Genomic DNA, 27,041 nt, shown 5'->3' with positions numbered 1-27,041 from the left:
GCACGCAGCAGTCCACGTAACCCAGTGTTGCCATAGTGATCTCATGGTGCTGGCCAATGACTGCCACTCCTGGAAACCTACCTTCCCACACCCTCCCTGGGTGACTTCAGCACTTTCTTAAAGTCACCAGAGAGTTCAACCTGGCAATGCATTTGTTGGGAGATTTCAAAACAATTTATTCCAGTTTAAATAGCTCCTAATTAAAAGTCTGTCAGTTAAAAATGCTTGCTTAGGAAGCAAAATCAAGGTGAACTGTGACTAAAATCCTAGAAATATAATATTTCTTTTAGTAAAGTAATAAGCATTAATTCAATGATCTGTGAAGGGTTTAGGTAGGCCTGAACGTTCCTCATGGACACCAAGCGCACACGGACAGGACAAGGGGTGCAGAAACTGTAAAGGACAGAGTAGGGAGGGGGCGGCCGGGCAGACGCAAGTCCCTGGTAGAGGTAACAGGCCTGGCCTCCTTCCTTCTTACTGGGGCTTAATCTCAACAGTCCACATTCTAACTCTTCAATTAAGACTGTTTTCGGACATGATGAATCTTGTGTAAACAAACTTTGGAAGCTTCTCAGAAAGTCACCTGTTAACAAGGGACAAAGACTGTTCCTTTTCCTTCCCCTAGAGTTGTGTTCAAAACAGATGCTGAACAAAGACAATTCTAGGGAATTCCCTGGTGGTCCAGCGGTTAGGACTCAGCGCTGTCACGGTCAAGGCCTGGGTTCAATCCCTGGTTGGGGGACAAGATTCTGCAAGCTTGTCTTCATCTCTCTCAATACCTCTAGGTTCTGGGCCAAAACAAATCCATTTTACTGAGCTGGAGTAGGTCATTCAGGAGCAGTTTTACACACCCTAACGCTGGCTTCCAAAAGATGTCTGTAAATAGCTCATGGAGAAGCCTGCATCCTAATAGGGCAGACTTGGGTTGGTTCAGCCTCTTCCCCAGACCCTCACAGGAGACCCCACTGCTCCAGCAGCAGGAGCCTGGGCTCCCAGCTGCCTCCAACCCAGTCACGGCCCCTGGGCCCCAGGCAGCCTCCAAGCTGTCACCCTCACTGCTCCCAGCTGGCTCTCAGCCACTCTTAGCAGCACTTCACCACAAGAGCCGGTCTCTCTCCCTCTTTCACTATAGAGATAAATAGGAATTTTTACTCTAGCCAAGAAACCTGTCAAATGTGAAGTATTTGATGCTAGGCCTGTTCTCAGCAAAAACAAACAGGCACCTGCACTCAAGGCATCAGGAGACCTCCAGTCGAGGGGGGTGATACGAGGAGGCGGCACACTCCCCAGGCAAACGCCCTGCACAACTGTGAAGGTGCCAGTCACACACGCCACCTGCCCACGACACGTGGACACTGTGGGAGCGACACCCTCCCCACCCAGGGCCAACCAGACCTGTTAATCCCTTTCAACAGGTTTTACAAGCAACAGAAATGAATTAAGGACACTGTAGGGACAAGTGAGGAACACCCTTTTATACATGTAAAGATACACAAACGGGACGAATTAAGCAGGGGCACAAAACAATGACCTATGACTAAGACAGGCTCAGAAGAACGCACCTTGAGAACAAGAGGTCTGCCCCTGGAGGGTGGCAAGAACCAAGCCTGTGCTAACACGTACCTGTGGTGCCAGGACACAGCACCTGCCAGGCTGGACAGGCGATGAGCCTCAGGTCAGGTACACGGCTTCAGTGGAACATTCACACGCACCAGGGCTGGGGTAAAAGCTGATGGAAAGTTTCAATCTGAAATCAACAATAACTGGCTGAGATGTTTTACCAAGGAAAGTAGTTACATAAGTTCTATTCTCCTGTGTAAAACAGTAACAAGACTCAACACAGATAAACAGGGCTGTGCAACTTTCAAACAACAACACACTGCACTGCAAGCCTCCACATCAAATAGCAGTGAGCACAAGACTTTATCAGCAAGAAAGGTTTTCATGCCCAGAGACACTCTAGTTATAACTTCCGTCTGAAATGGAACTGAACAGACGGAAAACTGCAAGTGGCTGCTTGCCCAAGATCTGCTGTGCATAAAAGGCTTTCTGCTGGGAAGAGCAGCTGAGCGTGAAAACACACTTTCTCAGACAGCCTCCTTTAGGGAGAGAGGTGCAAGGGGGCCAGCTGCCAGCATCAGCCGCTTTACCCACTATAGAGGCCTGGACCTCGGTCCCAGGACTCCGTCCATCCCTGGGCCGCACCTGAAATCCGACAGACCAAGAGCACCAGAGGAGCCAAGCAAGCAACTTCTGTCCACTGCCTCTTCTCCCAGACATGGGAAGGGATGGAGGGCAGTGTGTGTGGGCCACCGGGGGGCTTAGCAGCACACAAGCCCACCTTCCCTGAGTCTAACAAACAGAAATCAACCACAAGTACCAACCAAAGACCAGGCAGGGCTCCACCCGCAAGGTGCGAGGGGGCCAGCCAGGCAGCAGGGGTCTGGAGGCATCCACGGCACCCGCCAGGCATGATCCAGCCCCAAGGCCAGGACTGGCACAGGGCACCAAGGCACAAGCTTCCTGAAGCCCAGATCTCTGCACAGCAAGCCAGAGGCGACTGCAAACAGCTGACTCGTCCCTGGAAGACTAAGCCCTGGTCTGAGGTTGCTCGTCAAAGCACATCAGACTGCGTGGAGAGGGCGAGGAGCACCACCACCCATCAGACAGCCCAGCACCCACTCTGACTTGAGCACTCCACCCATCAGACAGCCCAGCACCCACTCTGACTTGAGCGCTCCAGCCCCACTCGAGCGCTCCAGCCACGAGTGCCTCCTCACTACCCCACACGCCTGTGCACACACATGGCCAGACTACCGCCCGCCCCCACCCGCCCACCCCCTGCCCACAGGGGACACGTCTCCCCACACGTTGAGCGGTGAGAGCAGAGCCTCTTCTGTGGAACACAGAAACAGGCAGGGACCCAGGTTTTCAGGACATAGACAAATGTCTGGGAACAACACTGGGGTCACTGAGGGAAGCACCGCAGGAGAAGGGCTCCAGGGCCCCAGGCCATCCCTGACCCCACAAACCCAGGATGAGCCTGCTAGCTCTTCAGAGCCCAGGGTGCTGCCCCTGGGAGCCACACCGTACCCCCACAGCACCCCTAATCCCCTCCTCTCCCCAGGACCGGTGCCTGAGCACCCAGCTATCACCCCACATCCTCCAACTGCTAGGAACACAGGGGAGCATCGTCACAGATGCAGTGACCACACCCTCCTACATCCATCCCTACTCTGACTTTGATATCCTGACAGCCTCAGGCTTTTAAAAAGGAAGAACTAGCCTAGCCTAGCATACGTCCTGCAACAAGTAAACAGCAAAGATGTTTAGAACATGAAGTTTTGCTTTTGAGAAGAATCCACCTAAAACCACTGTCCTGAGGAGCAGTACCTGCACAGTCTATTTACAGTTCTATTTCCAAGGTAATTTTCAAAGAGCCTCCTAACTGCATTTGTGCAGGATATAAGAAATGCACGCACGATCAGCTCCTAGTTAGATGTGATAATGCACTACCGTGAGGGAGAGCCAAGCACTGTCGGCAGAGGCCCCAAGGGTGCCCAGACCCTGGCAGGGACAGATGGGGCACTGGAAGCCAGATGTAGAAAAGGTCTTCACCCCTGAAGCTTGGGCAAAAATCCTGAGTGTCAAGAATATGGAAAAGAAGCCAGGTTTTCCTTGACGCTCACACCTAAAAGAAGCATAAGACAAAATCAACCAGGTCAGCAGGTCGCAAGGGGCCTGGAGGTGAGACCATGAAATCCCCAGCAGGAGCCTGGACGCACAGAGAGCACTCAAGAAGCTTGGCCCAGGCGGGGCCCCCACCCCTGCATTCTGCACCTGCTTAAGGCTTCCGGGAAGCAGAGCTTGGGAAGAGCCCAGCGCAAGGCCTGGGCCACAGTCCAGCTGCTGCCAACGACAGTGCCCTCTCGGCCTGCGCCAGCCCCAGGAGGACACAGCCCACTGCAGGAATGACACGTAAGTGCAGGCTGCAGTGTCCACACCACGTGGGGCCCATTCTCCAGGCCTCAGGATCCCCTCACACGTCCCTTATGTGGCCCAGGTGCCCCCTCTTCTCCCCAACTTGTTCAGTCGCTCAGGCGTACCCCTCTCTTTGCGACCCTGTGGACTGTAGCCTGCAGGCTCCTATGTCCACGGGATTCTCCAGGAAAGAACACTGGAGTGCGTTGCCATTTCCTACTCCAGGGGATCTTCCCGACCCAGGGATCAAACCCACACCTCTGGCGTCTCCTACATTGGCAGGCGGGTTCTTTACCGCTGAGCCACCAAAAAAGCCTGCCCAGAATGACTACTTGTGTACTTTAATAGAAATTCAGCTATAAATAAAAATGGATCAAGTTCATCACATCATCTTCTTCCTGGAGTTCTTTTTTATCTTAGACACAAATTATTAGAAGGGAAAAATTAAAATATTTGTACACCAGAATATAACTAAATTCTGCCCCCAGAAAAGTCCCAGAAAATCCCAAAGCAAGTCTCAATTCTACAGCACACAGCCAACTGCCCCAAGTCCCACTGGATGTTGCATTATGCATGAAAGAGCAGAAACAAATACAAGTCAGAAGCCACCCACGACTCCAGTCACAAAGTGGAAGCCAACTTACACAGGGTTCCCCACTGCTAGTGATACCTGGATACTCGCGAGTCCTCCAAACACCATGTTAAGAACAAAGGCCACAGGCTAGAACCCTAACACCCTGGAACAATCGGGTGGGGGACTCTCACTTCACTTCCGCCTTTGTTGAAAGACAGCTCAGCAAAGAACTCCCTCAGGAAGAGGCTGCAAAGGGCCCAGCATCCAAGGAAGCGTACGCACGGTCATTTCCCATGGCCTGTGTGTCCTGGGAGCCGCCAGGCAGGGGTGGGAGGACCACAGGGCAAGGGAGGTCCCCTCAGGGACCCGGCTCCCTGCAAGCAGGGGTCGCTGCCCAGCACCTGCCGGGAGAGACCTGTGAAGGGAAGAGGGGCACATGGGTGACATGACTAAAAAAAAAAAAAAAATCATCCTGTTTTTAATGCTATCCTGGGAAACTTCCGTATTCTTTCCTCAGATTCCAAATGAACATCCAGCAATACAAGAAGTGAAAAGATGCACACAATGTAATAAGAGGAAAAAAGAGAAGACTATATGTCTTTAGCGTACAAAGGCCTCTAACTTTCACTCACATTTCTAACTTCCATTTTAACGTATATTCACACCTATTCTCACAGGCCCGGGACAGGCACTGAGCCTCCAGAGGAAGACACAACCAACCAACCCACCCTCCCACCCCCTCACTCTCTACGATGGGACCACACATGTGCATGGCCAATCTGTGCTGCACCTTTACAAACTGGAGAAGGGAATTTTTCCATTTTTGTAAAGAAGTAAATAAAAACTGAAGACTCTGACAACGAGTCTGTTCTTTCCTTGGGCTCCAAATCACTGCAAATGGTGACTGCAGCCATGAAATTAAAAGATGCTTGCTCCTTGAAAGGAAAACTATGAAAATCCTAGACAGCACATTAAAAAGCACAGACATTACTTTGCTGACAAAGGTCCATTTAGTCAAAGCTATGGTTTTTCCAGTAGTCATATATGGATGTGAGAGTTGGACCATAAAGAAAGCTGAGCACTGAAGAATTGATGCTTTTGAACTGTGGTGTTGGAGAAGACTCTTGAGAGTCCCTTGGACTGCAAGGAGATCCAACCTGTCAATCCTAAAGGAAATCAGTCCTGAATATTCATTGGAAGGACTGATGCTGAAGCTCCAATACTTTTGGCCATCTGATGCGAAGAACTGACTCATTTGAAAAGACCATGATGCTAGGGAAGATTGAAGGCAGGAGGAGAAGGGGATGATAGAGGATGAGATGGTTGGATGGCATCTCTGACTCCATGGACATGCGTTTGAGCAAGCTCTAGGAGGTGATGGTGGACAGGGATGCCTGGTGTGCTACAGTCCATAGGGTCACAAAGAGTCAAACACTACTGAGCAGCTGAATTGAACTGACACGAAGAGTAAGACAGAGCACAGCTAGCTGGAGGGGCAACTCCCACAATAACAACCGCTTTCCAGGGAAGAGGGGCTGCAGGCCAAACCCGTACCTGATGGTGCAAGAGGCCTTGTTCTCCCAGTTAAATGTGACAGATCCATATTTACAGTCACCAAGTTTGGGGGATTTCCTTGGCAGTCCAGTGGTTAACACTCCACTTTAACTGCAGAGGACAGGGGCTGGATCCCTGGTCAAGGAATTAAGACCCTACAAGCCACGAGATGCGGCCAATAAATTAGTTAATGAAACAAGTTGCAAGTCCCAAATCTACTCATTTTCATATTTACTGCTGCTGAGTGCCTACAAAACCTACAAAACCCAAATCCTTTCTCATGATTACCATTCCAAACTCTTTCTAAAACTTACTACTATACATGCACTCTTAAATTCGTTTCTCTGAATCAGCAGGGTCATCTAAATTCTAGCTTTATCTTCCCAGATATCTTCACATTTTATAGGGCTTCACATATCCCCCAGAAATTAAGCAGGTATGTTCTTCATCAGCCATCAACATGTCACACCACTGGAGAAAGGGACAGGAAGTCCATAAGAGGTCCACTCCACGCAGGACGTGTAGCCACAACCAGGGGAGCCAAGGACTAGTTCTGTGAAGGGCTCTCCTGATTCCTTCCCGTTCCCCACCACTATTCTCATGGTCCAACAGCAAAGCTGGGTACCTTTGACAGACACCTGTGGCCCACAGAGTCCAAAATACTGACCATCTGGTCCTCTCTGTCAGACCGCAAGGTTTTACTCAAAGATAAAGTGTACCTTCATACAGATGAGTGAGGAAGGTGCTTCTGCTGCCTTTAAAGGTGTACATTAAAGTTAATTATCTATGAAGGCAAATCTACAGAAATGGTAAGCAGACGAGCAAGTGGCTGGGTTGAGAGCAGAAACAGGAACTAACTGGAAATAGGTAAGAGGGATCTTACACAGTAAACCTCGGAAAAATCACTAAATTATACACATTATAAGTCCATTTGGGCTTCCCAAGTGGGGCTCAGTGGTAAAGGATCTGCATGCCAATGTTTGATCCCTGAGTCAGGCAGATCCCCTGGAGGAGCAAACAGCAACCCACTCCAGTATTCTTGCCTGGAGAATCCCATAGATAGAAGAGCCTGGTGGGCTACAGTCCATGGTGTCACAGAGAGATGGACATGAATGAGCAACTGAGCACTCATATGTATCCTAAATCTTAACCCTGTGATCTGTGACAGTAGGCAGCTCAATGTGGCTGGAAGGATGTGCACCATGAGGCCAGGCAGTCTGTGCGTGGCCCACCCACATCTCCAGTGCCACCGCCAATCCCCATCTCTCCACCCTCTACCCACCCAAGTCCTCAAAGGCGAGGGTGTCCACATTCTGGGTCTGGGTTAACCAAATAACACCTTGCACTTAGTAACCGCAGAGGTGAACACAGTCAAGAATATTTTATGAGGAGAAACACATCTTCAGCACATTTTCAGTATTCTCTACTATGGACTACTGGTGGTCCTAACTGGACCCTGGTGGTCCAGGGTTAAGACTGTGCTTCCATTGCAGGGGCCATGGGTTCAATCCCTGGTCAGGGAACAAGATCCCATAAGCCTCAACTAAAGATCCTGTGTACTACAACTGAGACCCACTGCAGCCAAATGTTTCTTTAAAAACAAAACAAAACAGAACAAAACCACAAAAAAACAAGTTGTACAACTACTCTGGCACTTAAAAAAAGAAAAATATATTTATGCTGCTGCTGCTAAGTCGCTTCAGTCGTGTCCGACTCTGTGCGACCCCATGGACTGCAGCCTACCAGGCTCCTCCGTCCATGGGATTTTCCAGGCACAAGTACTGGAGTGGGGTGCCATTGCCTTCTCCAAAATATATTTATACATATGTACAAATATATATAAAATATATGTATGTGTATGAATATATGGGATAAGCTGAACCATAAATGAAAAGTAATCTTTAAAAATTGTATTTAAAAAAAACTTTAATAAAAATAAATTAAGGAGTTTGGGATTAACAGATACACATTACTATATATAAAATAGATAACCAGTAAGAACTACTGTATACAGGGAACCATATTCAGCATCTTGTAATAACCTGTAGTGGAAAAGAATCTAACATCTGAATCACTTTGCTGCACACGTGAAACTCACAGTTTGTAAATCAATTAACAGTTCAAATAAACAGAGGCAAGAATCCCTCAGACAGTACCTATACCTCTATTAACATTCCTAAAAGGAATTTATAGCTGAGTTAAAAGTACTGAAGCTGCTAACCCAATAAAAGTTCTCTCCCTCTACAAAATGACCCTCTGCCAGCCAAGCTGCCTCCCCTCTGAGCAGGAACTGGCTGCCAAGGACCCTGGGACAGTGTCAGAGCAGACACACAGGACGTCCACAGCACAGCTAACACAGGGGCCAACAGAGATGCTCCTGTGAGAAAGCACATCGTCAACACGAGATCGCAGTGCAGCAAGAGCGACGACAGTCACTCCCCACTGTACTACCTGCTGGAGACACAGCCACCCACACAACATATGGCATTTACTGTACTGGGAGGGGGGGAGGTTATCACAGAACACGTGACCAGAGGTGGGGCTCTGCAGCCAGGGCCCAAGGCCAGCCTCACCACTCATGATCTGTGGCAGCCTCTCTGGGTCTCGATTTACTCGTCTCAACAACAGAGGTGTGCGGGTCTCCCCCTCAGGAGTCAACAAGATGAAATGAGCAGATCTTGTGAACCAGGCAGAACGGCACCTGGCAAGTAGTGCATGTTTTATAGCTGTTCCTTCAGTGATGGACAGAAATGACATGCTCACTAAACACACAGGGGAAAGTGAGTCACAAAGGGCCTGGGGACTTGCCTGGTACCCAGCAGTTAGGACCCCAGACTCCACTACAGGAGCAATCCCTGGTCAGGGAACGAAACTCCCGCCAGCTGTGCGGCACACCAAAAAAATAAATTTAAAATAATTTTAAAAATTAGGCACAGAACTGTCACACAGCCAGCAATACCACTCCCAGGCAAACACCGACTAGGTGTTCCAAGGAAACTTCACACACTTGCTCACAGCAGCACTGTCCACTCTAGCCAGAGGTGGAAACAGCCCACAGGTGCGTCAACAGATGAATGGAAACAAAGAGGTGCAGAGCCCTACAATGAAACACTTTTCAAACATGAAAGAGAATGGAGTCCGGTACACGCTACAACGAGGATGAGCCCTGAAAATATTGGGATACAGAAGACCAACTGTGGAAGACTCCCTTGATCTGAAATGTCTAGAGCAGGCAAATTCACAGAGCACCAAAGCAGAGGAGTGGCAGTGAGGGGCTGGGGTGGGGGAAGGGGTGGGGAGGGGCTGAGGGCCCACAAAGAGTAGCTGCTGAATGGGGACCGGGATTCCCTTTGGGTAATAAAATCATCCAGAACAAGATGGTGGTGGGGGTGACACAACACAGTGAGTGTGTCACAGGCCACAGAACCGTACACTCGAAGACAGTTAAAATAGTGGATTTTTCAATGTGAATTTTATCTCAATTCTTTTAAAAATCACATGAGAATAATGTGAGATGCAAAAAGAGTACATCCTGTGTGATTCTGTTCATAAGAAACTGATAAAACAGGCAAAACTAATCTATGACAAGAACAGAATAGATGATGGCTCGGGCATTAAGTGCTACAGGAACTTTTAGGAGCTACCGGCCACACGGGGCAGGACAACTGCAGAAATGCACCCAGCGGCAGACTTGAGAACAAGCACTGCCACTGTGGAGACTGCACCTGCAGAGATGCCACTGAGACCCTCACAGGCACACGAGTCATTTCCCTGAGAAACACAATGCAGGTCGGATGGACAAGAGAAATGACATGCTCTGGCTGATGTCAGATCAAGCGAAGGCCCAGAGGCTCCACCTGAGGATGGGCTGCCCCCACAGAAAGCCCCCACCAGAGCCCCAGAGACACCCTTCCTTGGAAGAGAGGCCAGAGCACAGCTACCTTCTGTCCTCAGAGGGACCCACTGCTATAAGGCAACCAAGGGAAGACAGTGGTGCTAAGAGTCTTCTGAAATGATTTTTAAAAGTTTATTTAAAATAAAATCCAGTCAACTTTGTTCTTCAAAATCTATACCCCGGCTCCTGCACAACCTGAGCACTCAGGTTACATGATTCAGTCTGCGGCAAGGCTTTTGCCGATGTCGAGTCCACTGGAGTCTGTTAGGTCGACATCTTCCACTCATCTCCAAAGCTGCCGGCCACAAAGAAGCCACTGCACTCAACAACACTTCTTCACACAAAATCCAAACTTGTCTTACCTAAGGTAGCAAAACTGGATCAAAATTCTCCAAAAGAGAAATAAGCCTACAGTGCATCTTCCCCACCTTAAAAATATCTCAAGCCCCTCCAGCCCCTGGGCTCAGCACTAGCCCCTCTGGACACGTCTCACCACGAGCAGTGGGGGGGCTGTGAGCTCAGAGCCAGGTCAGCGCAGAAAGGCCACGTCTTCCCTGGACCGATGCCTGCAGGGCAGGACCCCTCTGCTGCTACGCCACACATTCAGCAGCGCAGTCCTCACGGCCACCTGATTGCAACTCTACATGCAATGTCCTGTCCCAGTAACAACCCTTACTGTTCTGATCAACCAGGAAAATGTAACTGTTCTAAATGTCAACACTGAGGTCTACAATGCTCCACACTGTGACAGAAGCAAGAGGGCCCATGGCACACCTCTGAAGACAGCCTGGGGCTTCCTGGGCCGCCATCTGAGCTGCGTTGGCTCCTGGGGGCCCAATCTGACTTGGGCAAATGAAGGACAAACCTAGTTTTTCAAGTAAACAACTGTGAGTATCTTTGGTCAATTATAAAATCTAAGCTTTCAAGCAAAAATACTAAAATTGTGGAAAATGTCTATCCCAGCTTCCATTGTGACCAACATGAAATCGAAGGAACACATTCATCCCCCTCACCCTGGACAGAAGGAACAGCGATCTCCAGAATGAACACCAGGCAGGGGGAGAGTGACCCCGAGAGGTGAGAAGCAGGGGAGGGAGAGGGCGCGGGCATAGGGGCCTGGAGAGGACAGAGCTGCTCCAGGCAGGCTCACAAGCAACCTGCACAGAGACAGAGCACCAAGGAGCAGGAACACCTGCCTCGGACTGACCACTGCTGTGGTCCCACCCAGTAAAGCTGCAAATAAAGAACTGAAAGAAGCCACCGGTTCAAAGGACCTTGACTATCCCCAAGAACAAAGCCCAGGGATGTTTACAGTAACATAAAAATACCCAGCCACAACACGGTACAATGAACAATGCCTGGCACACAATCAGAAATGACCAACATGCAGAGAAGCAGAAAAGTGTGAGTAACAACAGGGAACTTGCCAGACGGACTTGGACTCAGATGCTGGAGACTCACCTGCTAATGAGACAGATGAAGATCTGGAGGACTCAAATCAAACTACTGACAAATTAAAATTTCTACAACATATGACGTAAAATTTTCTGAGACAAAAATATCTGGCAGACATCACAGAATTAAGAGTGGTGCGCTGAGAGACACAGCAATAAGAAGTGTCCAAAACGTGGACTAGAGGACACGGGGAACCACTGTGTTGGGTGACATTTATGCAATCGCCACACACACGTAAGTGGATTCTCCAAAAGAGAAAGGGAGGAACAGAAATCATTTGAAAACAGTAACACCAAAGACCTGAGAGACACTGCAAACCCACAGACCCATAAAGCTCAACAAACGCCAAGCACAAGAAACACGAATAAAACCACTCTAAACTCCCTGGCAGTTCCAGTGGTTAGGAATTCGCCTGCCTAAGGCAGGGGACACGAGTCTGACCCCCTGGTCCAGGAAGATTCTACATGTCTCAGGGGAACGAAGCCTGTGGGCCACATCTACGGAAGCCCGCTCACTCTAGAGCCTGTGCTCAGCAACAAGAGAAGCCACCGCAGTGAGAAGTCCGAGCACCGCAAAACAAGCAAGCAGCCGCCGCTCACCACAATGAGAGAAAGCCTGCACAGCAACCAAGACCCAGCGTAGCCATAAGTAAAATAAGCAAATAAAAATGCTTTCAATAATAAAGGAAATAGGAAAATTTTAAAAAGACACTACGCTGCATTATAAACCAAGTTACCTGAACTCTCAACAGCCTTCAGAGGAAAAGGCCTGTTCCACACAGAGGGCTGAGGACAAGCAGGACAGCAGACTTCTGGCTGGAGACAGTGCATGTCAGAACCAGTGGAGCAACGCCGACAAAAAGCACTTGGAGAACAGGGTCAGCCTGCAAAATATCTCTCAAACAACAGCAGAAGAAACACACAGTAAGGCAGACAGAAGCTAGAAAAACTCAAACCTGAGTCCACAGTGAGCACACCACAGAGAGGGACGAAGAACCAAAACACGGCAACCACCCAGCTTCTCCACCATTGTAACTTCTAAATCTTACAGAACTGCTAACTACACCATATAATTTAGGTTACCTAAAAAATTCTTCAAGTCTAGGTTCTAAAACCTTTTAACCTTTTTATTTAAATCTCCTTAGAAGAAAAGTAGCCATTTAAAGCAAAAATAACACAGCATGCATTCTATAACATGTAGAAGATGTATCACAGCAAACAAGACAGCCCTTGCCGGGAGAACGGGGCACACCACACAGCGCAGCAGGCGTGGACGTGCTGCTCACAATCCCGGCCCACCCACCACCGACAACAACACACACTCCACGTGGCCCAGCCACACAAGGAACAGTGTCACACAGTCTGGATAAACCTTAAAGACAGGACACTCAGTGAGGTGCTGCGCTCACTTGCTCAGTCATGTCCGACTCTTGGCGACCCCACGGACTGTAGCTCACCAGGCTCCTCTGTCAGTGGGGATTCTCCAGGCAAGAATACTAGAGTGGGTGGCCACACCCTCCTCCAGGAGATCTTCCCAACCCAGTGAGGTGAGCAGACACAAAAGGACAATGCTGTCTGACTCCATCACACTCGGTCCCTAGGGAAGTCACGGTCACGGACAAAGAGCAGCAGCGTGGGGCGCTGGGGCCGCAAGAGTTTCCTGGGAACAGAGTTTCAGTTGGGGATGACGATCGAGTTCTAGAAATGGATGGTGGTGGTGAGGGCTGCACAACAACGTAAATATAATGCCACAGAATCATACTTTAAAATGGCTAAAATGGTTTCTTTGTATTTTACCATAATAAAAAGAAAACCCAAGTTGGCAATAATCCAGCTTTAATGTAGTTTTGCTAAACAAGGAAAAAATTCACAGAACCAGAAACTGTATCATTCTATTTTACTTACCTAAATTCTCCAAACTTTTTCTCCTAATCTAGGAAAATAAGGACAAATGTCTCCTCTGAATAATTACCACAGTCATTTCCACTACGTTGTGAAGCTGTATCACGAGGGCTCTCCTCTGAGCCACACTCACTGACCAGCAGTGCAGCTCCCACCCCCAACCCCCAGTCATGAGGTGTCCCTGGGACATGCAAAGGCCCCTCAGCATCCCTTCAAATCAACGAGATACTCCTCTTGTCACAGCTTCATTTCACAAGCAGTCTCATTGTAAATACTCATCAATCATCATAAATACTCTATCCCAATGTGCTACTCCACAAAGTGTTCAGTTCACAACTCAAAATTAATTCCTTAAGCTGGCATATGCCATGATGTTAACTGTTACAAGTTTAATATTCCCACAGCTTTCAACATGAGGAAAAAATTTGTTTCTTCTGTACAAGTCAAAATATGCTTGGAGAAAGAAAGTACTTCTTGTTCAGAGTGCAACTATGTTTACAAAAAGATCGATATTAGTACAATAAAATAGTGGACTATATCCTTCAGTCTTAAATTTCTTAAAAGTGGCAAACATCTTAGAAAAAATAAACCTACAACAGCACTGAGAACCACACTAATGTATCAGTAGCTGACCAGATCAGACAGACCAATTACCACGTCCAGGGAAACCACACAGCAAACTCAGTTCAGTTCAGTTACTCAGTTGTGTCCAACTCTTTGCGACCCCATGGACTGCAGCACACCAGGCCTTCCTGTCCATCACCAATTCCCAGAGTTTACTCAAATTCATGTCCATCGATTCGGTGATGCCATTCAACCATCTCATCCTCTGTTCTCCCCTTCTCCTCCCGCCTTCAATCTTTCCCAGCATCAGGGTCTTTTCATATGAGTCAGTTCTTCACATCAAGTGGCCAAAGTATTGGAGTTTTAGCTTCAGCATCAGTCCCTCCAATGAATATTCAGGACTGATTTCCTTTAGGATTGACTGGCTGGATCTCCCTGCAGTCCAAAGGACTCTCAAGAGTCTTCTCCAACACCACAGTTCAAAAGCATCAATTCTTCGGTGCTCAGCTTTCTTTATAGTCCAACTCTCACATCCATACATGACTACTGGAGAAACCACAGCTTTGACTAGACGGACTTTTGTTGGCAAAGTAATGTCTTTTGCTTTTTAATATGCTGTCTAGGTTGGTCATAGCTTTTCTTCCAAACTATAAGAAGGCCCGAAGTCAAGACTGCTGCAGTTAAAAGAAAGCTGCAAGGACAAAAATCAATCAACTGATGCACTTCCAAATTCATCCAGTGTGTCAGGGTTTATTTAGCAAGCGGGGGTCAGAGGGCAAGCCTGTCCCACTGCTGTTTTTGACACAGTCCACAATCTAAGAATGGTTTTATATGTGCATCTGATCCAAAACTAAAGAATATTTTGTGACAAGAGAAGATTACATGAAACTCACATTTCAGTCTCAATAAATAAAGTTTACTGGAACACAGCTGCTGCTAAGTCACTTCAGTCGTGTCCGACTCTGTGCGACCCCATAGATGGAAGCCCACCAGGCTCCCCCGTCCCTGGGATTCTCCAGGCAAGAACACTGGAGTGGGTTGCCATTTCCTTCTCCAATGCAGGAAAGTGAAATGTGAAAGGGAAGTCGCTCAGTCATGTCCAACTCTTAGCGACCCCATGGACGGAAAATCCTCCGTCCATGGGATTTTCCAGGCAACAGTACTGGAGTGGGGTGCCATTGCCTTCTCCGGAACACAGCTAGGTTCCTTTGTTACATATGGTCTATGGGGCCTCCATGGCAGAGCTGACAGGTGCAATAGAGGCCATGCACCCCAAAGTCTACAACAGTTACTACCTGGCCCCTTATAGGAAACCTTTGAGAGATGAATTTAAAAAAAGACAAGTTTGCATGCTCAAAGAGCTACTAAATACTGATGAGAAAGTCAAATACCAAGATGAGAAAGTCAAATCCAAATCAGATGCCCACAAAAGGCAAAATCCCTACAAATCACCATGAAGTCCTAAGAGATAACCTACACAGAATCATTAATCAGACTGCTGTCAGATGCCATGTGACACAGAACAGGGGTCTGGAAAGCACTGATGTTCAGGGCACCGGTGCTGGAACCACTTGAGCGGCACAGCTGTGTGCTGGCTGGAGAACAGCTGTCTCCTGCTCCCACTCACTCCAAACGCCCCCAGTCTACCTGTGTCCAGCAACAAACACAGGGTTCTTGGTGACTCCCAAGAAGTCACATCCACAGCTCTAATCACCAATCACACGTTCAGAAACATCAGGATGCTGACGGCAACAGGGACTGTGAGAACGAGGCTGTATCTGAACCTGGCAAGATGCCGTGGGGCGGCCACCTCATGCCACTACTACTCTTTTTGTAACAAGCCCAACTCTGCTGGCAGTTCAACTGTCTGACGAAGAAATGACTCTCAAACTTATCTAAAACCTGAGAACCTGACTCCTTAACCTCTCACTAAGCCTCAGTTTGGCCATCAGTCAAACAGAAACCATCCTGCCAACCACACAAGATCGCCAGATGGATACCAAGCACTGGGATGATGACTGGCACACAAACAGCTAAGCACCTGACAAATGTTAGCATTACACGTTGGCAAAAAACTAAGTAAATTATGGAAGAAAATCACACTGACATCAAAGGGAAAAAACAAAGCTTAACTGCTCCCTAAGCTTAGGAGAGCCAGGCCAAGCCCCTCAATGAACAGTCTGACCTCATAAACTCAGCATCAAAGGAGCTGTCAGATCAGAAGGAAGAGTGCGCCGTGCACAGGGCCATGAACAGCACTTGCCCCATCAGCCCACCTGCACGCACACACGTGTGTACATACACAAATCCACATGTGCACACATGGATACACAGTCAGTCAAGATATCACAAGATAACACTGAATTTATAAAAGCCACACACAACAACTCAGTTAATTGCTACCCTTGTTCTTTTGGCCTTGACTCGCAGCTTGTAGGAACTTAGTTCCCTGACCAGGGACTGAACCCAGGCCCTGGCAGTGAGAGTATCCAGTCCTAGGTCCAGAGTATCCATTGGACCACCAAGGAATTCCCACTCCCCAAGTTCTTTAACAGTCCTGACCCTGTAGTCAGGATGTGCTAGTTTAGTGTTAACTTGAAAAGGAAAACCAAAACAGAGAATCAGAAGGTAGAGTAACTACAGCAAGAGCAAGAGGATCTGGCGTGTGCTGTTGAACACCTGTGCCCCCAGATAACCATGGAAAGGCATCTTCCCTGCCTTGTCATCCACAAAGGCAGACTGCGAGGTGAGCAGTCACCTCCACCTCCGTTTCACACCCCTTCAACATGGGCTGACCCCACAACATGCTCTGCCTGGCAATCCTGCCAGGGGCAGAAGTGACATTATGCAGCTCGGGCCTCAGGGGTCACATGGAACCTGCCCTCTGGTTCACTGTCCCAGGCGTGTCAAGGGGCGCATGCCCCGCCACCTGTCAGCCAGCCACCAAGACAGTCAATTAGCCCATGGAACTAAGGGTTTAACTCTCAAAAACAAGATTGGTTTCATACTCAAAACACAATCCACGTAATTCACAGATTTTACAAACCAGAAAAGCAAAATCATACAATCAACTCAAATAGGTGCAAAAAGTGTGGGTTTTGTTTTGTTTTAGTATTTATTTGGCTGTGCCAGCCCTTAGTTGCAGCATGTGGGATCTTTTCTTGCAGCACATGGATTCTCTACTTGTGGCCCATGGGCTCCACAGCTGCGGTGTGCAGGCTTAGTTGCTCTGCAGCATGTGGGATCTTAGTTCCTGGGCCAGGGATCGAACCTGAGTCCCCGGCACTGCAAGGTAGATTCCTAACAACTGTACCACTAGGGAAGTTCCACAAAAAGTTTTTGATAAAACCCAACGTCCACTCCTGATAAAGAAAAAAAAAAAAAAAAGAACTCAGCATATCTGGAATAAGAGGGAACCTCCTCAACCTATGAAAACCCTACAGCTAGTTAATGGTGAACTGCAGTTAATGGTGAAAAGTGACGGCTTCCCCACGGTCAGGAACACGTCTCAGACGGGTGGCTACCGCCCCTGCTTCTTTCCATCCCTGCACTGAAGGGTCTAGTCAGGGAAGTCAGATCAAGAGGAGACAAAAAGGCACCCGAGTAAAGGAAGGAGTAAAGCTGCCTTACTGTGTGGGCAGCACCGTCGTCTTCGAGACAAGACAACTAAACCGAGTAGAGAGTCACAAGAACCAGCCATTGAGTTTAGCATGGCGGTAGGATCCAAGGTTAATAAAAAATTTTGACTTCTCTACTAGCACAAAATAATGGTAATTTTAAGAATTCCCCAGTGAGCCGGTGGTTAGGACTCAGGGCTTTCACGGCTGAGGGCCGGGTTCAATCCCTGGTTGGGGAACTAAGATGCCACAAGCCACGCAGTACAGTTTAAAAAAAGAAAAGGAAATTTTTAAAAAATATCATTTACAGCAGCATCAAAATATAGACTACTTTAGAGGAAAATGTGACAAAAGATGTATAAGACTCTAAGCCTGACAAGTGAAGCCCCACTGAGGGAGAACACAGGACACAGAGTCGGCAGAGAGAGACCCAGCGTCCACGGTCGGGAGGCTCCAGCCTGCTCAACTTAAGAATCAATGCGACCCCAACCAAAACCCCAATCAGCTTCTCTGTGCAACGTGACAAAAAGCAGGAAATAAGAGTCTGAGAAAGAAAACTGAGTCTGCAGGCCTCTCTGTGCAGCTCCAGGAACTGTGTGGGTGCTGTAGTCAGGGACAGAGAAAGAGAAAACCAACAAAAGGGTTGGTGCGCAAACGGACACAGCTGAGTCTCCACCAAGCACAAGGGCGATGGAGAGGAAAACAGATCCCATTTATATAAAGTTCTGGAAAACACAAAGTACTCTGCAGCAAGTCAGGAGCAAGACAGGGGCGGGGTGGGGGAGGGGCCTGGACTATGGGGGTGAGAGATACATTCACTTTCTTAAGTGTGCTAAAACCACACACTTTAATAGTAAGTACAGTCTACTGCATGTCAGTAACACCTGAGAAAAGCTGGAACAAAACAACGCTTAGCTGGCATCAAAGGTCACCTTTGGCCAAGCGAAACAAGTGAGGCAAGATAAGCAAAATTATAATTTAGGGCTTGTGTGGTGGTCATCAGCTCACTGGGGTGGGGGTGGGGTGGTGCGGAGCACTGAGAGGCAGATGTAATCCCAGTTCTAATCAGAACAACAAGAGATGCAGTGACCCACGCTCGGTCCTGGCTCTGACCCCACCTGACCCCTGCAGAGGAAGACCAAGGTGCCACGGCCAGGGCCCAGCAGTCTCAGGACAGGGTGCCCAGTGGCCAGGCTGCGGATGCAGACAGGTGACCATGGGCTTTGCGGACAGATGTAGGTAGAAAAATTGATGAAGGAAGCTAACAGATTAAAGGAGAAGCAGAGTATCAGCCTCAGGAAGGGTAAAAATCAATCTCTTCTCCTCTATATCCTAAACTGAAAAGCACTACTGAACTGCAAACTAGAGACTCTGGAATTTCTAATAATTTCCCTGCCACAGTCTTTGAGCAACTGAGCACAAAACTCAAAGGACTAGTAACCTCAGTCACTGAGCACCCAGATTTCACACCCTTGGAAACACAAATCTGAGCCAGATGATGACAGCAAGTCAAGGAAAGCTCACAACACAGCAAGAACACACCAAACTGCCCCAGAGGCCTGGTGCCCCACAGGAAGGGCTCTACAGAGGCCACCCCGAGCAAAAGCGTGCGGTCACGGTCAGGAGGAAGCACAACACGGCAGGTTTAAGGTACGATGCACCACCCAAATCATATCCTCAGGTCCCATGCAGCAACAGACAGAAGAGGGGAAAGGAACCCTTCTCTAGCTATGTATTTGCTTCAGAGAGTTAGTACCCTAACTGCCAGGCCCTGCCCACCACACAAGGGGCAGCTTAGCGGTGTCTGCAGCTGCGCCGAGCACCATGGCACTCACTTTATCTTAATTTTTACACTATATTCACTCTCTGCCAAAGGGTCCATGAGGGATAAACTTAGTGTAATTAGCACTTTTCCCCACGTACCAGGCATACATCATCCCTCACAGACAGACAAAGATCTGTAAACAAACAAGAGGCCCCTCCAGAGCGCCACCACACAAACAGGAGAGGGCAGAGGTGGGGACAGAGAAGGAAAAGGGCAGGTTGTGGACACTCCAGATCAAACGGCGGGAGTCCCACCTTCTCTCTGAGATGGAGCTGCCGCGTGTATGCCCAGGGCCAGGGCGCAAAAGGCACAGCTCAGCAGGAGGCAGAAGAGCAGGGGCCAAGCAGAGTGGCCGAGCACCCTCACCATGTGGCAAGGCTGGGCACAACACATTCTTATTTTTGCACAAAAGTGGGAAGGGGGTGCCAAAATCTATAAGTTGGGTGTGATATTAAGGCGATACAGACAGTAACTAAAAAGCAATCACTTCAGACTCCCACAACAAACCCAAGCCATGGAACCCAGCCATGGAGATGGACACAGAAACAAAGGAGATGCAGCGGGGTCCAGACAGCCAGAGCCGACGGCCGCCAGAACACCTGCTCCAGGGGGGCCACCACGCACCAAAACAGCTTCATGGGTGAGAAGACAATTCATCGAAGGACAACTGTTACACAGAACAGGAACCCACGACCAAAGAGGGCAGCAGGGACGTCCCCTGGAGACGGAGGATGAGACTCCACCAAGGGGGTGCCGAGGGAACAACCAACAAAGCGGAAGTCGTGACATGGAGAAGGCTGACTGGGGAGCGGAGGCCTGAGGGTGAGGGGGTGGCACCAGACACGGGGCAAGTGCGGAGAAGGGACTCCCAGGCAGGAGGCACCCCCACTTAAAACCTGGAAGAGAGCAATGGAGTCAGAGCTCCATTTCAGAAACTCACTTAGGTAACTGTGTGGAAGCATCAGGGACTGAGGCAAAAGGGAGAGAAGGACCAGCAGTAAGGGAGGGATGACAGGGACAGAGCTGGGTGGACAGACAGGAAGGAAGGTGTTTGTGGGAAAACACGGAGAGACCTCAGAGAACGCCCCACACAGAGGCTGAGCCCAGCTGGAGGAGCCAGAGGTTTGAGAGACCCAGCTGGGATCACCCTCTACCGCCTCCTGTAAGAGGAGCCTGGAATATGGAGGAGGGTTCAGCCCAGAGCCCCGCCGGCTCTGCCGGGCAGGTACACACTTGAGCCTCGAGATCCCACATGTGTGAGCAGGCCCAAGAGGGCGGGGAGCATGGGCGCCACGCAGCCAGATCCAGGAGCCAGAGTTCTCAGAGGCCCCATCCCAGGAGCCTCCCAGGGCGGATGCTCAGCGCGCTCCCGGGCCTGACTGGGGACCCTTCTGGGAGAAGGGCGGCTGGCATGAGGCTCAAGCTGCAAGCCCGAGAGGGGGCTCCAGGGCCAGGAGGCGTATGAGGCCTCGAGGCAGACCCCGAGGGCATGAGGAGGGGACCACTCTCCCGATGCCTGGCTGTTGACCAGGTGAGCCCGAGTGAGGACCCCAGACTCTGCGCAGCAGGCGCTCAAGCCTCCATGGTCACCTGTGAGGTGTCATGCGCAGCCGCCAGTCCCTCCTGCTCCACCTCCTCACATAAACAAGTAACAACAGAGGACACGTTGCCAAAAGGGTGTACAGGCCTCTCGGACACAAGTTCAAGACAAGAACACCAGAACAGAAAGTGTTCTGCCACTCAAAAGGAGGCTGAGCCACACTGGGCTGAACTGCCGAGAGCCCATCAAGAGGCCCGGTAGCTCAGCCCTGACCAGCACTCACCACCACGCTGGACTGTTTCCATAGCAACCAGAAAGGAAATATAAGGCAATCAGTTTTACATGAAAACTATTCTCCATTACAATAAAATGCTACAGTCAGGAAAAACATTGACAAAGAACTAGGTAAACAACATCCATAATGTTAATGCTAATTATTTATTCAACACCCATACAACTTTTCCTTATGTTCTAAAATACTTGTATTATATTACTCACACCAGAAATTGGAAGGCTATTTCATGAGCAGTAAATATTACTGTCAATAAAGCATGCTGGATCTTCCATCTTTAAATGAGAAAAAAGTGGCAGATGACATCACAAAAGCAAGTCAACAAGTACAAAAATTAGAATCAAATCAAACTTCTTATCTTTTCTCCAGTATCTACATGGATCAAGAAATCCCCTCAGAAGTCTGAAGAAAGATCAGACATAAAAACAGCCAAGCAAGACAAAGATGAAAAGATAGAAATACAAAAATTCTAAGAACAAAACCACCTTAGCCAATGCCTTCTCACATCAAAACCACCAAGTTACAAACACAATTCAGGCACATCAACCAATTCTCAAAAACCAGAATCAAATTCAAAAGTCCCTGTCTTCCACACCCCTAATAGGGCTGCCTGTATCCTGTCAAAGCCTGAGGAGCTCGGCACCATGAGGACAGTCACATACCATGAGAGAGCTCAGAACTCTGAGGAAAAATACAGCACACAGCAAACCTGGCACATGAGGAAAGGTGTGCGGCTCACTGGGCCATACCCGCCTCCAAGCAGCACCACAGGTCCTGACTCAGCGGACGCGGCTCTCCCCACAATGGCGACGGCTGACACGGGCACCAGGCTGCCCCATCTCCCGCCTGACCAGGGGTGACTGGTTCTTCCACAAAGAGGCTCTAGCATCTCGCCTGCCAACAGCACTGTGATCACTGCCATCCTCACACAGGCCAGAGAAGAGGCCTAGGCCAGCAACCGACCCCATGACCAACACAAGGCCCACCACCCCTGCGCCTTGACTGGTATTCCTTCCCCAGACCAGTTTCCAGTTGTGTCTGGAAACTCTCCAACCCAAAGAGAAGAAAGATAGCCTGCGAGATCCCGTCCCCTCCCCTCCTGACCCACATGCTGGTCTGAAGGTGACTGAGTCTGGAGGGGAGGGCACTCACCATGGTTACGCACTCTCTGTGGTCCAAAAGGCCCTTCACGATCTGATTAACGTGCAGATGCTGCCAGCATTAACTACAAACTAAAACCATGACAAATTTTAGTACGACTAACCCTCTAACCAATAACTTTTTCAGCCTTTTCTAGAGAGAAATCTCTAAAATACAAACACCCACCAAATACCAGTCCCTCAATGTATGGAAGCTTTTACCTGTTCAGAAAGCCTGGCCATCCTGACAAGCCTCTCAAAGGTCAGAACTGCACTGCTTTTAAAACAAATCAAAAGCACTCAGATCCCTGTGGTGGGCCGTAAGCCAACACAGTCTCAGCAAAGCCCTGACCTCACAATCCTAGGAACGGAACCCACAGCTGACACTCATACCAGAAGGATGCACAAAGCTGTCATTCTGTCACAGCGAGATGCTGGAAACAAGAAAATGTCCATCAGGAACAGGCAAGTTAGGTAAGTTGTGGCATATATACGTTACAGGATGGAAAACATGAAGCAGCTCCACAGGTATTAACACAGGACAAACTCAAAGAATAAGTGGAAAAAGACAAAGTATAGAAAAGCATCTATCCGCACAAACTCATAAACTCACACACACAAGGCCACCCAAGGGACATGAAGGAAGCGCCCTGGAGCTCAGCACTGGGGGACAGGAGCCAAGGCTTCCTGTGCCAGCCCAGAGAAAACCTTGTTTTCAATCGAAACTCGAGCATAAACACTAAAGTGAGGAAAAAAAAAAAAAAACTGTGGGAAGACAAGACAGTACAGCTTTGGCCATCACAGCAGGGGTGATCTACCCCATCACCACAACTCTCTCAACAGTCCAAAGCAGAGGAATTTTTGCTTTCTCCTATTTGCTCTGAAAACCCTAGGCCAGCAAGGCCCCCACACACACATCTGTCCAACTGGTGGGGTTACTTCCATGTTCTCTCGGGTCACCTGACGCACGCCCTGGAAGTGTCCCCTGGAAGCGTTCCTCACTGTGCTCACAGCAGAGCAGACCTCAAGTCCCGAGAAGCTGGGCTCTGTGAGGGCGTCAGAAGTGCTTAAGTGGGGACCAGACACGCTGTGCACTTCAGCGTTCCCTCTGGGCAGAGAACACACACACAGGGTGCACAAGCCGGCACCCTGGACCACACAGAGCCAGTCAAAATGGGTGAAAGTCCGCCCATGAGCAGCCTCCGTGGCCGCCTCCACCACTCTTAAACCTGAGAGAATTAACAATGACTCACCAATACCACCTGACACCTGGTTCATATTTAAATGTCTACGTGTCCTCAAAACGCTTTAATTGAGGTGTAACTGACATGTAGTTCAAAACATTTTTTTTAAAACTCTTCTGTCCTCTCCCTCCAAACCAGGACCCAAGGAAGGCTTCCTCACTGCCTGTGGTCACTAACACAGGTTACACATCAGCACAGGACTTCCTTGGAGGTCCAGGGGTTGGGAGTCCACCTGCCAGTGCAGGGGACACAGGTTCAATCCCTGGTCCAGGAAGATCCCACAAGCCACGGGGCAACTAAGCCTGTGGGTCACAACTACTGAAGCCCAAGTGCCTAGGGTCTGTGATACGCAGCAATGGAAGCCACCACAATGAGAAGCCTGTGCACCTCAACTAGAGAGCAGCTCCTGCTCGCCACAGCTAAGAGAAAGCCCATGCATAGCCACAAGCACCCAGGGCAGGCATAAATAAATAAATAAAAATTCTAAAAAGCATCAGCACAGCTCACAGACAATACCAAGCACGGCATCAGTGACACTGAGTTTCATCACCTGGCTAAGGTGGGACCACGAGGTCTTTCTACTAGAATGACACACTAGTCCTTCTGCAACCTAGAAGTCATCAGTGGAGCGACCTTTTGTCAGTACTTAAATATTTTGAACCAAAAATTTTACCCATAAAGGTAAAAATGTTTAATCCAACTCTAATCCGGACTTTCAACCAAACGTCCAGTTAACAGGAAACACAGGATAGAGGAAGAACAAGTCAGACCCCAGAGCTAGGCAACTCAAGGATGTTCTTCCATCTATGGGTGACTGATCTGGCTTCAGGAGTAAGAAACAAACAGGGTGCCCGATGCTAAAAACCCCAAAGGAAAGGTGTAAACATGGCTTGGGATCAGCCAGGACCTAAGTAGGGCCCCCACAAGCTGTGCTATAGCCCACAGCACTAAACGGCTCAAGATACTGGCGAGGGTGAGATGTCAGAAGGTCTACCTCTTGTTTCCAAATTGCCAGGCAGTGTACACACCCCACAGACAATGCAAACAGGGCAAACTGTTAACAAGAGTTGAATCCAGATGGTAGCACATGGGTGATCACTGTACTCTTCTCGACTCTGTATATTTCTGAAAATTTTCATACTAAAAAATTGGAGAAATGGGACTCCCTAGTGGTCCAGTGGCTAAGATTCTGTGCTCCCAACGCAGGGGCCTGGGTTTAATCCCTGGTCAGGGAACTAGATCCCACATGCTGCAACTACAGCCCAGTGCTACCAAATAAATAAATAAAAATTTTTAATTGAAGGAAAAATTTAAAACACTTTTTTTTCCCACTCAAGTTTGCTGAACTAAATACTAGGTACTTACAAAATTAACTAAAGGTACTCGTTAAACTGGGTATCAGATGATAGGGAATTATTGTTTATTCCGTTAAGTATGACAAAGGTAACGTGACTGTGTGAGCAACTGGCCTACATGAAGTTTTTATGGACCTGTAGTTTGCTTTAAAACACTCAACAACATAATAATTAAGCAAATATGGCAAAATGCTAACTGTTAAATCTAAATGATACATACAGGATGTTTATTTTACCATTCTGTCCTTCTTTTTAAAAAAGTGCTCCTTTAAAAAAAAGTGTTACTGGTGCAGCTGCTGTGGAAAACACTCTGGCAGTTCCTCAGAAGTGAGACACAGAACCACCGTGTGATCCACCAATCCCACCTCTGGGTGTGCACCCAAAAGAACTGAAAGCAGGAACCTAAACCAGTATTTGCACACCCATGTTCACAGCAGCACTATTCACAACAGCCAAACATGGAAACCTAACCGGCCATCAACAGAGAAACGGAGAAACAAAATGTGCTCTATACATACAATTCAGCCTTTACAAGGGAGGAAATGACGCCACAACAGGGATGAACCATGCAAACATCATGCTAAGGAGAAGAAGCCAGGCACAAAGGGTTAAGTATGCCGAGTCCACGTCCAGGGCCCTCTAGACAAGTCAGTTTCATAGAGATGGGGGAAGGGAAGCTGGGACAGTCTCCCTGAGCAGAGGTGAAGGAGTTCTGAAATAGTAGTAATGGTCAAATGACACTGTGGATGTACTTAATGCCACTGAAGTGGACATTTGAAAGTGGTTAAAATGGTCAATTTTATATTATTTCATCACAATAAAAACGTTTTAAAAAACCAAAGGATAAGAATACTTTGGGCACCTCATGCAAAGAGCTGACTCACTGGAAAAGATCCTGATGCTGGGAAACACTGAGGGCAGGAGGAGAAGGGGGCGACAGAGGATGAGATGGTTGGATGGCATCACCGACTCAATCGACATGAATTTGAGCAAACTCCAAAAGATAGTGAAGGACAGGGAAGCCTAGTGTGCTGCAGTCCATGGGGTCACGAAGAGTTGGATACAACTTAGCAACTGAACAACAACAACAAAGGATGAGAAAAGTTTAAGAACATATAGATTGAGGTAACAGCCCCCAACTCTACACCAAAGAGTACCTAGAGAGGACTCCAGCTAAAAATGAACAACGAAAGGCAAAACCAACACAGCAGGCAAGAGCTTTCTAAGCTGCTTCCAGAAAGCACAGGTCAGTGTCAAGGCACCTAAGACAAGGGCCTCCCCTTCCTAATGAGCCTGTTTCTACTACATCTGAAGGCACCTCTTCCCTGAGCCCACACACCAAACACAAAGTTCTCACCCACGAGTAAGAAGCATTAAGCTTTCTTAACGGTGAGGACCTGGACTGACTGGCTTCCCAGGATGTGGGAGACTGTGGGGACAGAGCTAGAGTTCCCTTCTCTCTCCAACCTGCACTTCTCTTCCTTCACCCATGTGCTGTTAGAGCACTGGTAACAATGTATCTTTGAATATTATTAGCTGTGCTCCATGGGAAAACAGGTCCCATGACTGATAAATTTTAAATCTTAAAAATTAGACCTTACATTTGTTTTTTGGTGTGTTTTCTTCTATCTCCAATTTATTATGGCTTCGAGAGAAACCAAGGCAAGAGGGAAAATGGCTTACTGTGGAGAGTGCTCAGGAAGTTGGATCTGCACCCCCGTCTACAGTAGGGAACAGTCTCCATCGGGACACCACAGATGGGGCACAGCAGCAGCGAAGGGTGCTCACCTGCCCAGCCTGGATGTGGGTTCTGGGGAGCAGCACACAAGAGGCCCTCCGGGTTGGCAAGTTCCCAAGAGTCGAGGCCCTTACCTTTACAGTCATGTCCGACAAAACTGGAGGACACGTGAGAACAAACTCCCTAACAGACACTGACTGCAAAAATGAGAGAGAGGGACAGACAAAAACTGGAAGGTAAGTAAAACCAGTGTCGGAGTTGGTTTTCCTTTGAAATCCCTCAAATCTGTCTAAAAATAAGACATCCTTTTCCAAACACCTCAATAAAAAATAAAGGCCCTACACCCTTAACCAACCTGAGGCCTTCA

At 48.5% G+C, this 27,041-nt stretch overlaps 1 protein-coding gene across 9 annotated transcripts in view; it reads right to left on the bottom strand.

The window, feature by feature from the left end:
- Nucleotides 1-27,041, bottom strand: part of ANKRD11 (ankyrin repeat domain 11) — a 117,516-nt gene that overhangs the window by 77,227 nt on the left and 13,248 nt on the right. The window contains exon 2 of one of the 9 annotated variants that reach the window (XM_081508158.1): nt 1,624-1,747. The exons of the other annotated variants lie outside the window; for them this stretch is intronic. The gene's annotated coding sequence lies outside the window, so the exon portion shown is untranslated. The remainder of the gene's footprint in view (nt 1-1,623; nt 1,748-27,041) is intronic. 9 annotated transcript variants of the gene reach the window in all.

This window comes from Giraffa tippelskirchi, chromosome 7 (genome assembly GCF_054371585.1).
Source record: "Giraffa tippelskirchi isolate mGirTip1 chromosome 7, T2T-mGirTip1v1.2.pri, whole genome shotgun sequence".
Classification (NCBI taxonomy): domain Eukaryota; kingdom Metazoa; phylum Chordata; class Mammalia; order Artiodactyla; family Giraffidae; genus Giraffa; species Giraffa tippelskirchi.
This window is presented reverse-complemented; position numbering and strand designations above follow the sequence as displayed.